Source organism: Channa argus, unplaced genomic scaffold (assembly GCF_033026475.1).
Source record: "Channa argus isolate prfri unplaced genomic scaffold, Channa argus male v1.0 Contig020, whole genome shotgun sequence".
Lineage (NCBI taxonomy): Eukaryota > Metazoa > Chordata > Actinopteri > Anabantiformes > Channidae > Channa > Channa argus.
In genome coordinates, this window is record NW_027125239.1 from 646,151 (window position 1) to 661,988 (window position 15,838).

The following is a 15,838-nucleotide window of genomic DNA, read 5'->3' on the forward strand; positions in this document are numbered from 1 at the left end:
CTGCCATTTTCTTTGGAGTGTTTTCACATTAGGGAGTTAGGGTTAGCGACTGTCTTTTGGTTTGTTTATTTCTATCAGGCTAGCTAGCACTTTCTGTGGGAAATGGCTTATTTTGTTTATTATGTTGGCCTTGGTTCGCCCTGAGTTGTAGAGTCATGTTTTGTTTGACACTTTCTTTCGTTTAAAATAAATATCATTCTGTTGGAACATCTCGATCCTGGATTTTGGTTTGGGGATCGGAGAGGGAACATGCTAATTTATCTTTGTATGTTGCACCCTGACCCCCTAGACAGGGGCGTAACAGACCAGTACAGTTATAGTACTTTGTACTTTGCCACATTTATCTTCTTCTTAGCAAGTGTCATGCATTCTGCTTCTCCAGCGTTTTTAAGAGCTGTTGATGATGTCAAATGCAGCTTACGGCCACACCGCTCTCTAAGCGCCCGATCTCGTCCGATCTCGGCAGCCAAATAGAGCCGGGCCTGGTTAGTACTTGGTAGGAAGACCGCCTGGGAATACCAGGTGCTGTAAGCTTTTTTGCTTGGGTTTACGGGCAGCACAAGCTGGTGTTACTGCCTATTTATTCATAGAAATTGTTCTATATTTTCATCAAATTTTGTTCTTTAATTGCTGTTTTGCTACTTTATTGGTTTGCCAACCATCGTGCTTCATTACTAGTAGACCATGTTACGGTCCTGGCCATATGTGTTGTTTTTATTTTGTTGTTCTTATAGGTGCCCTGCCTTATTGGCCGGATTGGGGGGCAGTACAGGAAGCTGATTGGTCCATCCTTCACTTCCTGGAGTTTTAAAAGTACGGTTCCCAACAGCTAGCGAGGCTCTTTCTGGCAGCAGCACCTGTTTGCTGTTCTTGGTTTCCAAACCTTATTTAGCATTTTTGAATTGTTAGGTTTTGTGCCGTGGTTTTGTTTATAAATTGTATATTTTGTAAATAGTATTAAATCTGTAGGGGTGAACTGCCATTTTCTTTGGAGTGTTTTCACATTAGGGAGTTAGGGTTAGCGACTATCTTTTGGTTTGTTTATTTCTATCAGGCTAGCTAACACTTTCTGTGGGAAATGGCTTATTTTGTTTATTATGTTGGCCTTGGTTCGCCCTGAGTTGTAGTGTCATGTTTTGTTTGACACTTTCTTTCGTTTAAAATAAATATCATTCTGTTGGAACATCTCGATCCTGGATTATGGTTTGGAGACCGGAGAGGGAACATCCTAATTTATATTTGTATGTTGCACCCTGACCCCCTAGACAGGGGCGTAACAGACCAGTACAGTTATAGTACTTTGTACTTTGCCACATTTATCTTCTTCTTAGCAAGTGTCATGCATTCTGCTTCTCCAGCGTTTTTAAGAGCTGTTGATGATGTCAAATGCAGCTTACGGCCCCACCGCTCTCTAAGCGCCCGATCTCGTCCGATCTCGGCAGCCAAATAGAGCCGGGCCTGGTTAGTACTTGGTAGGAAGACCGCCTGGGAATACCAGGTGCTGTAAGCTTTTTTGCTTGGGTTTACGGGCAGCACAAGCTGGTGTTACTGCCTATTTATTCATAGAAATTGTTCTATATTTTCATCAAATTTTGTTCTTTCATTGCTGTTTTGCTACTTTATTGGTTTGCCAACCATCGTGCTTCATTACTAGTAGACCATGTTACGGTCCTGGCCATATGTGTTGTTTTTATTTTCTTGTTCTTATAGGTGCCCTGCCTGATTGGCCGGATTGGGGGGCAGTACAGGAAGCTGATTGGTCCATCCTACACTTCCTGGAGTTTTAAAAGTACGGTTCCCAACAGCAAGCGAGGCTCTTTCTGGCATCAGCACCTGTTTGCTGTTCTTGGTTTCCAAACCTTATTTAGCATTTTTGAATTGTTAGGTTTTGTGACGTGGTTTTGTTATAAATTGTATATTTTGTAAATAGTATTAAATCTGTAGGGGTGAACTGCCATTTTCTTTGGACCGTTTTCACATTAGGGAGTTAGGGTTAGCGACTGTCTTTTGGTTTGTTTATTTCTATCAGGCTAGCTAGCACTTTCTGTGGGAAATGGCTTATTTTGTTTATTATGTTGGCCTTGGTTCGCCATGAGTTGTGTCATTTTTTGTTTGTCACTTTCTTTCGTTTAAAATAAATATCATTCTGTTGGAACATCTCGATCCTGGATTTTGGTTTGGGGATCGGAGAGGGAACATGCTAATTTATCTTTGTATGTTGCACCCTGACCCCCTAGACAGGGGCGTAACAGACCAGTACAGTTATAGTACTTTGTACTTTGCCACATTTATCTTCTTCTTAGCAAGTGTCATGCATTCTGCTTCTCCAGCGTTTTTAAGAGCTGTTGATGATGTCAAATGCAGCTTACGGCCACACCGCTCTCTAAGCGCCCGATCTCGTCCGATCTCGGCAGCCAAATAGAGCCGGGCCTGGTTAGTACTTGGTAGGAAGACCGCCTGGGAATACCAGGTGCTGTAAGCTTTTTTGCTTGGGTTTACGGGCAGCACAAGCTGGTGTTACTGCCTATTTATTCATAGAAATTGTTCTATATTTTCATCAAATTTTGTTCTTTCATTGCTGTTTTGCTACTTTATTGGTTTGCCAACCATCGTGCTTCATTACTAGTAGACCATGTTACGGTCCTGGCCATATGTGTTGTTTTTATTTTCTTGTTCTTATAGGTGCCCTGCCTGATTGGCCGGATTGGGGGGCAGTACAGGAAGCTGATTGGTCCATCCTACACTTCCTGGAGTTTTAAAAGTACGGTTCCCAACAGCAAGCGAGGCTCTTTCTGGCATCAGCACCTGTTTGCTGTTCTTGGTTTCCAAACCTTATTTAGCATTTTTGAATTGTTAGGTTTTGTGACGTGGTTTTGTTATAAATTGTATATTTTGTAAATAGTATTAAATCTGTAGGGGTGAACTGCCATTTTCTTTGGACCGTTTTCACATTAGGGAGTTAGGGTTAGCGACTGTCTTTTGGTTTGTTTATTTCTATCAGGCTAGCTAGCACTTTCTGTGGGAAATGGCTTATTTTGTTTATTATGTTGGCCTTGGTTCGCCATGAGTTGTGTCATTTTTTGTTTGTCACTTTCTTTCGTTTAAAATAAATATCATTCTGTTGGAACATCTCGATCCTGGATTTTGGTTTGGGGATCGGAGAGGGAACATGCTAATTTATCTTTGTATGTTGCACCCTGACCCCCTAGACAGGGGCGTAACAGACCAGTACAGTTATAGTACTTTGTACTTTGCCACATTTATCTTCTTCTTAGCAAGTGTCATGCATTCTGCTTCTCCAGCGTTTTTAAGAGCTGTTGATGATGTCAAATGCAGCTTACGGCCACACCGCTCTCTAAGCGCCCGATCTCGTCCGATCTCGGCAGCCAAATAGAGCCGGGCCTGGTTAGTACTTGGTAGGAAGACCGCCTGGGAATACCAGGTGCTGTAAGCTTTTTTGCTTGGGTTTACGGGCAGCACAAGCTGGTGTTACTGCCTATTTATTCATAGAAATTGTTCTATATTTTCATCAAATTTTGTTCTTTAATTGCTGTTTTGCTACTTTATTGGTTTGCCAACCATCGTGCTTCATTACTAGTAGACCATGTTACGGTCCTGGCCATATGTGTTGTTTTTATTTTGTTGTTCTTATAGGTGCCCTGCCTGATTGGCCGGATTGGGGGGCAGTACAGGAAGCTGATTGGTCCATCCTACACTTCCTGGAGTTTTAAAAGTACGGTTCCCAACAGCTAGCGAGGCTCTTTCTGGCATCAGCACCTGTTTGCTGTTCTTGGTTTCCAAACCTTATTTAGCATTTTTGAATTGTTAGGTTTTGTGCCGTGGTTTTGTTTATAAATTGTATATTTTGTAAATAGTATTAAATCTGTAGGGGTGAACTGCCATTTTCTTTGGACCGTTTTCACATTAGGGAGTTAGGGTTAGCGACTGTCTTTTGGTTTGTTTATTTCTATCAGGCTAGCTAGCACTTTCTGTGGGAAATGGCTTATTTTGTTTATTATGTTGGCCTTGGTTCGCCATGAGTTGTGTCATTTTTTGTTTGTCACTTTCTTTCGTTTAAAATAAATATCATTCTGTTGGAACATCTCAATCCTGGATTTTGGTTTGAGGATCGGAGAGGGAACATGCAAATTTATCTTTGTATGTTTCACCCTGACCCCCTAGACAGGGGCGTAACAGACCAGTACAGTTATAGTACTTTGTACTTTGCCACATTTATCTTCTTCTTAGCAAGTGTCATGCATTCTGCTTCTCCAGCGTTTTTAGGAGCTGTTGATGATGTCAAATGCAGCTTACGGCCACACCGCTCTCTAAGCGCCCGAACTCGTCCGATCTCGGCAGCCAAATAGAGCCGGGCCTGGTTAGTACTTGGTAGGAAGACCGCCTGGGAATACCAGGTGCTGTAAGCTTTTTTGCTTGGGTTTACGGGCAGCACAAGCTGGTGTTACTGCCTATTTATTCATAGAAATTGTTCTATATTTTCATCAAATTTTGTTCTTTCATTGCTGTTTTGCTACTTTATTGGTTTGCCAACCATCGTGCTTCATTACTAGTAGACCATGTTACGGTCCTGGCCATATGTGTTGTTTTTATTTTCTTGTTCTTATAGGTGCCCTGCCTGATTGACCGGATTGGGGGGCAGTACAGGAAGCTGATTGGTCCATCCTACACTTCCTGGAGTTTTAAAAGTACGGTTCCCAACAGCAAGCGAGGCTCTTTCTGGCATCAGCACCTGTTTGCTGTTCTTGGTTTCCAAACCTTATTTAGCATTTTTGAATTGTTAGGTTTTGTGACGTGGTTTTGTTATAAATTGTATATTTTGTAAATAGTATTAAATCTGTAGGGGTGGACTGCCATTTTCTTTTGATTGTTTTCACTTGTTTTCACATTAAGGAGTTAGGGTTAGCGACTGTCTTTTGGTTTGTTTATTTCTATCAGGCTAGCTAGCACTTTCTGTGGGAAATGGCTTATTTTGTTTATTATGTTGGCCTTGGTTCGCCCTGAGTTGTAGTGTCATGTTTTGTTTGACACTTTCTTTCGTTTAAAATAAATATCATTCTGTTGGAACATCTCGATCCTGGATTATGGTTTGGAGACCGGAGAGGGAACATCCTAATTTATCTTTGTATGTTGCACCCTGACCCCCTAGACAGGGGCGTAACAGACCAGTACAGTTATAGTACTTTGTACTTTGCCACATTTATCTTCTTCTTAGCAAGTGTCATGCATTCTGCTTCTCCAGCGTTTTTAAGAGCTGTTGATGATGTCAAATGCAGCTTACGGCCACACCGCTCTCTAAGCGCCCGATCTCGTCCGATCTCGGCAGCCAAATAGAGCCGGGCCTGGTTAGTACTTGGTAGGAAGACCGCCTGGGAATACCAGGTGCTGTAAGCTTTTTTGCTTGGGTTTACGGGCAGCACAAGCTGGTGTTACTGCCTATTTATTCATAGAAATTGTTCTATATTTTCATCAAATTTTGTTCTTTCATTGCTGTTTTGCTGCTTTATTGGTTTGCCAACCATCGTGTTTCATTACTAGTAGACCATGTTACGGTCCTGGCCATATGTGTTGTTTTTATTTTCTTGTTCTTATAGGTGCCCTGCCTGATTGGCCGGATTGGGGGGCAGTACAGGAAGCTGATTGGTCCATCCTACACTTCCTGGAGTTTTAAAAGTACGGTTCCCAACAGCAAGCGAGGCTCTTTCTGGCATCAGCACCTGTTTGCTGTTCTTGGTTTCCAAACCTTATTTAGCATTTTTGAATTGTTAGGTTTTGTGACGTGGTTTTGTTATAAATTGTATATTTTGTAAATAGTATTAAATCTGTAGGGGTGAACTGCCATTTTCTTTGGACCGTTTTCACATTAGGGAGTTAGGGTTAGCGACTGTCTTTTGGTTTGTTTATTTCTATCAGGCTAGCTAGCACTTTCTGTGGGAAATGGCTTATTTTGTTTATTATGTTGGCCTTGGTTCGCCCTGAGTTGTGTCATTTTTTGTTTGTCACTTTCTTTCGTTTAAAATAAATATCATTCTGTTGGAACATCTCGATCCTGGATTTTGGTTTGGGGATCGGAGAGGGAACATGCTAATTTATGTTTGTATGTTGCACCCTGACCCCCTAGACAGGGGCGTAACAGACCAGTACAGTTATAGTACTTTGTACTTTGCCACATTTATCTTCTTCTTAGCAAGTGTCATGCATTCTGCTTCTCCAGCGTTTTTAAGAGCTGTTGATGATGTCAAATGCAGCTTACGGCCACACCGCTCTCTAAGCGCCCGATCTCGTCCGATCTCGGCAGCCAAATAGAGCCGGGCCTGGTTAGTACTTGGTAGGAAGACCGCCTGGGAATACCAGGTGCTGTAAGCTTTTTTGCTTGGGTTTACGGGCAGCACAAGCTGGTGTTACTGCCTATTTATTCATAGAAATTGTTCTATATTTTCATCAAATTTTGTTCTTTCATTGCTGTTTTGCTACTTTATTGGTTTGCCAACCATCGTGCTTCATTACTAGTAGACCATGTTACGGTCCTGGCCATATGTGTTGTTTTTATTTTCTTGTTCTTATAGGTGCCCTGCCTGATTGGCCGGATTGGGGGGCAGTACAGGAAGCTGATTGGTCCATCCTACACTTCCTGGAGTTTTAAAAGTACGGTTCCCAACAGCAAGCGAGGCTCTTTCTGGCATCAGCACCTGTTTGCTGTTCTTGGTTTCCAAACCTTATTTAGCATTTTTGAATTGTTAGGTTTTGTGACGTGGTTTTGTTATAAATTGTATATTTTGTAAATAGTATTAAATCTGTAGGGGTGAACTGCCATTTTCTTTGGACCGTTTTCACATTAGGGAGTTAGGGTTAGCGACTGTCTTTTGGTTTGTTTATTTCTATCAGGCTAGCTAGCACTTTCTGTGGGAAATGGCTTATTTTGTTTATTATGTTGGCCTTGGTTCGCCCTGAGTTGTGTCATTTTTTGTTTGTCACTTTCTTTCGTTTAAAATAAATATCATTCTGTTGGAACATCTCGATCCTGGATTTTGGTTTGGGGATCGGAGAGGGAACATGCTAATTTATCTTTGTATGTTGCACCCTGACCCCCTAGACAGGGGCGTAACAGACCAGTACAGTTATAGTACTTTGTACTTTGCCACATTTATCTTCTTCTTAGCAAGTGTCATGCATTCTGCTTCTCCAGCGTTTTTAAGAGCTGTTGATGATGTCAAATGCAGCTTACGGCCACACCGCTCTCTAAGCGCCCGATCTCGTCCGATCTCGGCAGCCAAATAGAGCCGGGCCTGGTTAGTACTTGGTAGGAAGACCGCCTGGGAATACCAGGTGCTGTAAGCTTTTTTGCTTGGGTTTACGGGCAGCACAAGCTGGTGTTACTGCCTATTTATTCATAGAAATTGTTCTATATTTTCATCAAATTTTGTTCTTTCATTGCTGTTTTGCTACTTTATTGGTTTGCCAACCATCGTGCTTCATTACTAGTAGACCATGTTACGGTCCTGGCCATATGTGTTGTTTTTATTTTCTTGTTCTTATAGGTGCCCTGCCTGATTGGCCGGATTGGGGGGCAGTACAGGAAGCTGATTGGTCCATCCTACACTTCCTGGAGTTTTAAAAGTACGGTTCCCAACAGCAAGCGAGGCTCTTTCTGGCATCAGCACCTGTTTGCTGTTCTTGGTTTCCAAACCTTATTTAGCATTTTTGAATTGTTAGGTTTTGTGACGTGGTTTTGTTATAAATTGTATATTTTGTAAATAGTATTAAATCTGTAGGGGTGAACTGCCATTTTCTTTGGACCGTTTTCACATTAGGGAGTTAGGGTTAGCGACTGTCTTTTGGTTTGTTTATTTCTATCAGGCTAGCTAGCACTTTCTGTGGGAAATGGCTTATTTTGTTTATTATGTTGGCCTTGGTTCGCCATGAGTTGTGTCATTTTTTGTTTGTCACTTTCTTTCGTTTAAAATAAATATCATTCTGTTGGAACATCTCGATCCTGGATTTTGGTTTGGGGATCGGAGAGGGAACATGCTAATTTATCTTTGTATGTTGCACCCTGACCCCCTAGACAGGGGCGTAACAGACCAGTACAGTTATAGTACTTTGTACTTTGCCACATTTATCTTCTTCTTAGTAAGTGTCATGCATTCTGCTTCTCTAGCGTTTTTAAGAGCTGTTGATGATGTCAAATGCAGCTTACGGCCACACCGCTCTCTAAGCGCCCGATCTCGTCCGATCTCGGCAGCCAAATAGAGCCGGGCCTGGTTAGTACTTGGTAGGAAGACCGCCTGGGAATACCAGGTGCTGTAAGCTTTTTTGCTTGGGTTTACGGGCAGCACAAGCTGGTGTTACTGCCTATTTATTCATAGAAATTGTTCTATATTTTCATCAAATTTTTTTCTTTCATTGCTGTTTTGCTACTTTATTGGTTTGCCAACCATCGTGCTTCATTACTAGTAGACCATGTTACGGTCCTGGCCATATGTGTTGTTTTTATTTTCTTTTTCTTATAGGTGCCCTGCCTGATTGGCCGGATTGGGGGGCAGTACAGGAAGCTGATTGGTCCATCCTACACTTCCTGGAGTTTTAAAAGTACGGTTCCCAACAGCTAGCGAGGCTCTTTCTGGCATCAGCACCTGTTTGCTGTTCTTGGTTTCCAAACCTTATTTAGCATTTTTGAATTGTTAGGTTTTGTGCCGTGGTTTTGTTTATAAATTGTATATTTTGTAAATAGTATTAAATCTGTAGGGGTGAACTGCCATTTTCTTTGGACTGTTTTCACATTAGGGAGTTATGGTTAGCGACTGTCTTTTGGTTTGTTTATTTCTATCAGGCTAGCTAGCACTTTCTGTGGGAAATGGCTTATTTTGTTTATTATGTTGGCCTTGGTTCGCCCTGAGTTGTAGTGTCATGTTTTGTTTGACACTTTCTTTCGTTTAAAATAAATATCATTCTGTTGGAACATCTCGATCCTGGATTATGGTTTGGAGACCGGAGAGGGAACATCCTAATTTATCTTTGTATGTTGCACCCTGACCCCCTAGACAGGGGCGTAACAGACCAGTACAGTTATAGTACTTTGTACTTTGCCACATTTATCTTCTTCTTAGCAAGTGTCATGCATTCTGCTTCTCCAGCGTTTTTAAGAGCTGTTGATGATGTCAAATGCAGCTTACGGCCACACCGCTCTCTAAGCGCCCGATCTCGTCCGATCTCGGCAGCCAAATAGAGCCGGGCCTGGTTAGTACTTGGTAGGAAGACCGCCTGGGAATACCAGGTGCTGTAAGCTTTTTTGCTTGGGTTTACGGGCAGCACAAGCTGGTGTTACTGCCTATTTATTCATAGAAATTGTTCTATATTTTCATCAAATTTTGTTCTTTCATTGCTGTTTTGCTACTTTATTGGTTTGCCAACCATCGTGCTTCATTACTAGTAGACCATGTTACGGTCCTGGCCATATGTGTTGTTTTTATTTTCTTGTTCTTATAGGTGCCCTGCCTGATTGGCCGGATTGGGGGGCAGTACAGGAAGCTGATTGGTCCATCCTACACTTCCTGGAGTTTTAAAAGTACGGTTCCCAACAGCAAGCGAGGCTCTTTCTGGCATCAGCACCTGTTTGCTGTTCTTGGTTTCCAAACCTTATTTAGCATTTTTGAATTGTTAGGTTTTGTGACGTGGTTTTGTTATAAATTGTATATTTTGTAAATAGTATTAAATCTGTAGGGGTGAACTGCCATTTTCTTTGGACCGTTTTCACATTAGGGAGTTAGGGTTAGCGACTGTCTTTTGGTTTGTTTATTTCTATCAGGCTAGCTAGCACTTTCTGTGGGAAATGGCTTATTTTGTTTATTATGTTGGCCTTGGTTCGCCCTGAGTTGTGTCATTTTTTGTTTGTCACTTTCTTTCGTTTAAAATAAATATCATTCTGTTGGAACATCTCGATCCTGGATTTTGGTTTGGGGATCGGAGAGGGAACATGCTAATTTATCTTTGTATGTTGCACCCTGACCCCCTAGACAGGGGCGTAACAGACCAGTACAGTTATAGTACTTTGTACTTTGCCACATTTATCTTCTTCTTAGCAAGTGTCATGCATTCTGCTTCTCCAGCGTTTTTAAGAGCTGTTGATGATGTCAAATGCAGCTTACGGCCACACCGCTCTCTAAGCGCCTGATCTCGTCCGATCTCGGCAGCCAAATAGAGCCGGGCCTGGTTAGTACTTGGTAGGAAGACCGCCTGGGAATACCAGGTGCTGTAAGCTTTTTTGCTTGGGTTTACGGGCAGCACAAGCTGGTGTTAATGCCTATTTATTCATAGAAATTGTTCTATATTTTCATCAAATTTTGTTCTTTCATTGCTGTTTTGCTACTTTATTGGTTTGCCAACCATCGTGCTTCATTACTAGTAGACCATGTTACGGTCCTGGCCATATGTGTTGTTTTTATTTTGTTGTTCTTATAGGTGCCCTGCCTGATTGGCCGGATTGGGGGGCAGTACAGGAAGCTGATTGGTCCATCCTACACTTCCTGGAGTTTTAAAAGTACGGTTCCCAACAGCTAGCGAGGCTCTTTCTGGCATCAGCACCTGTTTGCTGTTCTTGGTTTCCAAACCTTATTTAGCATTTTTGAATTGTTAGGTTTTGTGCCGTGGTTTTGTTTATAAATTGTATATTTTGTAAATAGTATTAAATCTGTAGGGGTGAACTGCCATTTTCTTTGGAGTGTTTTCACATTAGGGAGTTAGGGTTAGCGACTGTCTTTTGGTTTGTTTATTTCTATCAGGCTAGCTAGCACTTTCTGTGGGAAATGGCTTATTTTGTTTATTATGTTGGCCTTGGTTCGCCCTGAGTTGTAGTGTCATGTTTTGTTTGACACTTTCTTTCGTTTAAAATAAATATCATTCTGTTGGAACATCTCGATCCTGGATTTTGGTTTGGGGATCGGAGAGGGAACATGCTAATTTATCTTTGTATGTTGCACCCTGACCCCCTAGACAGCGGCGTAACAGACCAGTACAGTTATAGTACTTTGTACTTTGCCACATTTATCTTCTTCTTAGCAAGTGTCATGCATTCTGCTTCTCCAGCGTTTTTAGGAGCTGTTGATGATGTCAAATGCAGCTTACGGCCACACCGCTCTCTAAGCGCCCGATCTCGTCCGATCTCGGCAGCCAAATAGAGCCGGGCCTGGTTAGTACTTGGTAGGAAGACCGCCTGGGAATACCAGGTGCTGTAAGTTTTTTTGCTTGGGTTTACGGGCAGCACAAGCTGGTGTTACTGCCTATTTATTCATAGAAATTGTTCCATATTTTCATCAAATTTTGTTCTTTCATTGCTGTTTTGCTACTTTATTGGTTTGTCAACCATCGTGCTTCATTACTAGTAGACCATGTTACGGTCCTGGCCATATGTGTTGTTTTTATTTTGTTGTTCTTATAGGTGCCCTGCCTTATCTGCCGGATTGGGGGGCAGTACAGGAAGCTGATTGGTCCATCCTTCACTTCCTGGAGTTTTAAAAGTACGGTTCCCAACAGCTAGCGAGGCTCTTTCTGGCAGCAGCACCTGTTTGCTGTTCTTGGTTTCCAAACCTTATTTAGCATTTTTGAATTGTTAGGTTTTGTGCCGTGGTTTTGTTTATAAATTGTATATTTTGTAAATAGTATTAAATCTGTAGGGGTGAACTGCCATTTTCTTTGGAGTGTTTTCACATTAGGGAGTTAGGGTTAGCGACTATCTTTTGGTTTGTTTATTTTTATCAGGCTAGCTAACACTTTCTGTGGGAAATGGCTTATTTTGTTTATTATGTTGGCCTTGGTTCGCCATGAGTTGTAGTGTCATGTTTTGTTTGACACTTTCTTTCGTTTAAAATAAATATCATTCTGTTGGAACATCTCAATCCTGGATTTTGGTTTGAGGATCGGAGAGGGAACATCCAAATTTATCTTTGTATGTTTCACCCTGACCCCCTAGACAGGGGCGTAACAGACCAGTACAGTTATAGTACTTTGTACTTTGCCATATTTATCTTCTTCTTAGCAAGTGTCATGCATTCTGCTTCTCCAGCGTTTTTAAGAGCTGTTGATGATGTCAAATGCAGCTTACGGCCACACCGCTCTCTAAGCGCCCGATCTCGTCCGATCTCGGCAGCCAAATAGAGCCGGGCCTGGTTAGTACTTGGTAGGAAGACCGCCTGGGAATACCAGGTGCTGTAAGCTTTTTTGCTTGGGTTTACGGGCAGCACAAGCTGGTGTTACTGCCTATTTATTCATAGAAATTGTTCTATATTTTCATCAAATTTTGTTCTTTCATTGCTGTTTTGCTACTTTATTGGTTTGCCAACCATCGTGCTTCATTACTAGTAGACCATGTTACGGTCCTGGCCATATGTGTTGTTTTTATTTTCTTGTTCTTATAGGTGCCCTGCCTGATTGGCCAGATTGGGGGGCAGTACAGGAAGCTGATTGGTCCATCCTACACTTCCTGGAGTTTTAAAAGTACGGTTCCCAACAGCAAGCGAGGCTCTTTCTGGCATCAGCACCTGTTTGCTGTTCTTGGTTTCCAAACCTTATTTAGCATTTTTGAATTGTTAGGTTTTGTGACGTGGTTTTGTTATAAATTGTATATTTTGTAAATAGTATTAAATCTGTAGGGGTGAACTGCCATTTTCTTTGGACCGTTTTCACATTAGGGAGTTAGGGTTAGCGACTGTCTTTTGGTTTGTTTATTTCTATCAGGCTACCTAGCACTTTCTGTGGGAAATGGCTTATTTTGTTTATTATGTTGGCCTTGGTTCGCCATGAGTTGTGTCATTTTTTGTTTGTCACTTTCTTTCGTTTAAAATAAATATCATTCTGTTGGAACATCTCGATCCTGGATTTTGGTTTGGGGATCGGAGAGGGAACATGCTAATTTATCTTTGTATGTTGCACCCTGACCCCCTAGACAGGGGCGTAACAGACCAGTACAGTTATAGTACTTTGTACTTTGCCACATTTATCTTCTTCTTAGCAAGTGTCATGCATTCTGCTTCTCCAGCGTTTTTAAGAGCTGTTGATGATGTCAAATGCAGCTTACGGCCCCACCGCTCTCTAAGTGCCCGATCTCGTCAGATCTCGGCAGCCAAATAGAGCCGGGCCTGGTTAGTACTTGGTAGGAAGACCGCCTGGGAATACCAGGTGCTGTAAGCTTTTTTGCTTGGGTTTACGGGCAGCACAAGCTGGTGTTACTGCCTATTTATTCATAGAAATTGTTCTATATTTTCATCAAATTTTGTTCTTTCATTGCTGTTTTGCTACTTTATTGGTTTGCCAACCATCGTGCTTCATTACTAGTAGACCATGTTACGGTCCTGGCCATATGTGTTGTTTTTATTTTGTTGTTCTTATAGGTGCCCTGCCTGATTGGCCGGATTGGGGGGCAGTACAGGAAGCTGATTGGTCCATCCTACACTTCCTGGAGTTTTAAAAGTACGGTTCCCAACAGCTAGCGAGGCTCTTTCTGGCATCAGCACCTGTTTGCTGTTCTTGGTTTCCAAACCTTATTTAGCATTTTTGAATTGTTAGGTTTTGTGCCGTGGTTTTGTTTATAAATTGTATATTTTGTAAATAGTATTAAATCTGTAGGGGTGAACTGCCATTTTCTTTGGACTGTTTTCACATTAGGGAGTTAGGGTTAGCGACTGTCTTTTGGTTTGTTTATTTCTATCAGGCTAGCTAGCACTTTCTGTGGGAAATGGCTTATTTTGTTTATTATGTTGGCCTTGGTTCGCCCTGAGTTGTAGTGTCATGTTTTGTTTGACACTTTCTTTCGTTTAAAATAAATATCATTCTGTTGGAACATCTCGATCCTGGATTTTGGTTTGGGGATCGGAGAGGGAACATGCTAATTTATCTTTGTATGTTGCACCCTGACCCCCTAGACAGGGGCGTAACAGACCAGTACAGTTATAGTACTTTGTACTTTGCCACATTTATCTTCTTCTTAGCAAGTGTCATGCATTCTGCTTCTCCAGCGTTTTTAAGAGCTGTTGATGATGTCAAATGCAGCTTACGGCCACACTGCTCTCTAAGCGCCCGATCCCGTCCGATCTCAGCAGCCAAATATGGCCGGGCCTTGTTAGTACTTGGTAGGAAGACCGCCTGGGAATACCAGGTGCTGTAAGCTTCTTTGCTTGGGTTTACGGGCAGCACAAGCTGGTGTTACTGCCTATTTATTCATAGAAATTGTTCTATATTTTCATCAAATTTTGTTCTTTCATTGCTGTTTTGCTACTTTATTGGTTTGCCAACCATCGTGCTTCATTACTAGTAGACCATGTTACAGTCCTGGCCATATGTGTTGTTTTTATTTTCTTGTTCTTATAGGTGCCCTGCCTGATTGGCCGGATTGGGGGGCAGTACAGGAAGCTGATTGGTCCATCCTACACTTCCTGGAGTTTTAAAAGTACGGTTCCCAACAGCTAGCGAGGCTCTTTCTGGCATCAGCACCTGTTTGCTTTTCTTGGTTTCCAAACCTTATTTAGCATTTTTGAATTGTTAGGTTTTGTGCCGTGGATTTGTTTATAAATTGTATATTTTGTAAATAGTATTAAATCTGTAGGGGTGAACTGCCATTTTCTTTGGAGTGTTTTCACATTAGGGAGTTAGGGTTAGCGACTATCTTTTGGTTTGTTTATTTCTATCAGGCTAGCTAACACTTTCGGTGGGAAATGGCTTATTTTGTTTATTATGTTGGCCTTGGTTCGCCCTGAGTTGTAGAGTCATGTTTTGTTTGACACTTTCTTTCGTTTAAAATAAATATCATTCTGTTGGAACATCTCAATCCTGGATTTTGGTTTGAGGATCGGAGAGGGAACATCCAAATTTATCTTTGTCTGTTTCACCCTGACCCCCTAGACAGGGGCGTAACAGACCAGTACAGTTATAGTACTTTGTACTTTGCCATATTTATCTTCTTCTTAGCAAGTGTCATGCATTCTGCTTCTCCAGCGTTTTTAAGAGCTGTTGATGATGTCAAATGCAGCTTACGGCCACACCGCTCTCTAAGCGCCCGATCTCGTCCGATCTCGGCAGCCAAATAGAGCCGGGCCTGGTTAGTACTTGGTAGGAAGACCGCCTGGGAATACCAGGTGCTGTAAGCTTTTTTGCTTGGGTTTACGGGCAGCACAAGCTGGTGTTACTGCCTATTTATTCATAGAAATTGTTCTATATTTTCATCAAATTTTGTTCTTTCATTGCTGTTTTGCTACTTTATTGGTTTGCCAACCATCGTGCTTCATTACTAGTAGACCATGTTACGGTCCTGGCCATATGTGTTGTTTTTATTTTCTTGTTCTTATAGGTGCCCTGCCTGATTGGCCGGATTGGGGGGCAGTACAGGAAGCTGATTGGTCCATCCTACACTTCCTGGAGTTTTAAAAGTACGGTTCCTAACAGCAAGCGAGGCTCTTTCTGGCATCAGCACCTGTTTGCTGTTCTTGGTTTCCAAACCTTATTTAGCATTTTTGAATTGTTAGGTTTTGTGACGTGGTTTTGTTATAAATTGTATATTTTGTAAATAGTATTAAATCTGTAGGGGTGAACTGCCATTTTCTTTGGACCGTTTTCACATTAGGGAGTTAGGGTTAGCGACTGTCTTTTGGTTTGTTTATTTCTATCAGGCTAGCTAGCACTTTCTGTGGGAAATGGCTTATTTTGTTTATTATGTTGGCCTTGGTTCGCCATGAGTTGTGTCATTTTTTGTTTGTCACTTTCTTTCGTTTAAAATAAATATCATTCTGTTGGAACATCTCGATCCTGGATTTTGGTTTGGGGATCGGAGAGGGAA

The 15,838-nt window shown here is 41.8% G+C and overlaps 16 pseudogenes; all 16 read left to right on the top strand.

The window, feature by feature from the left end:
* Positions 1–415: 415 nt before the first annotated feature.
* On the top strand, positions 416–534 carry LOC137115088 (5S ribosomal RNA; annotated as a pseudogene).
* An 857-nt stretch (positions 535–1,391) lies between these two features.
* Positions 1,392–1,510, top strand: LOC137114515 (5S ribosomal RNA; annotated as a pseudogene).
* An 853-nt stretch (positions 1,511–2,363) lies between these two features.
* On the top strand, positions 2,364–2,482 carry LOC137115089 (5S ribosomal RNA; annotated as a pseudogene).
* An 853-nt stretch (positions 2,483–3,335) lies between these two features.
* On the top strand, positions 3,336–3,454 carry LOC137115090 (5S ribosomal RNA; annotated as a pseudogene).
* Positions 3,455–4,308: 854 nt separating this feature from the next.
* On the top strand, positions 4,309–4,427 carry LOC137115258 (5S ribosomal RNA; annotated as a pseudogene).
* Positions 4,428–5,293: 866 nt separating this feature from the next.
* LOC137115091 (5S ribosomal RNA) lies at positions 5,294–5,412 on the top strand (annotated as a pseudogene).
* An 853-nt stretch (positions 5,413–6,265) lies between these two features.
* Positions 6,266–6,384, top strand: LOC137115092 (5S ribosomal RNA; annotated as a pseudogene).
* Positions 6,385–7,237: 853 nt separating this feature from the next.
* Positions 7,238–7,356, top strand: LOC137115093 (5S ribosomal RNA; annotated as a pseudogene).
* Positions 7,357–8,209: 853 nt separating this feature from the next.
* LOC137115094 (5S ribosomal RNA) lies at positions 8,210–8,328 on the top strand (annotated as a pseudogene).
* Positions 8,329–9,185: 857 nt separating this feature from the next.
* On the top strand, positions 9,186–9,304 carry LOC137115095 (5S ribosomal RNA; annotated as a pseudogene).
* An 853-nt stretch (positions 9,305–10,157) lies between these two features.
* On the top strand, positions 10,158–10,276 carry LOC137115248 (5S ribosomal RNA; annotated as a pseudogene).
* Positions 10,277–11,133: 857 nt separating this feature from the next.
* Positions 11,134–11,252, top strand: LOC137115237 (5S ribosomal RNA; annotated as a pseudogene).
* Positions 11,253–12,109: 857 nt separating this feature from the next.
* On the top strand, positions 12,110–12,228 carry LOC137115096 (5S ribosomal RNA; annotated as a pseudogene).
* Positions 12,229–13,081: 853 nt separating this feature from the next.
* Positions 13,082–13,200, top strand: LOC137114670 (5S ribosomal RNA; annotated as a pseudogene).
* Positions 13,201–14,057: 857 nt separating this feature from the next.
* Positions 14,058–14,176, top strand: LOC137114743 (5S ribosomal RNA; annotated as a pseudogene).
* An 857-nt stretch (positions 14,177–15,033) lies between these two features.
* Positions 15,034–15,152, top strand: LOC137115098 (5S ribosomal RNA; annotated as a pseudogene).
* The last annotated feature ends 686 nt before the right edge of the window (positions 15,153–15,838 follow it).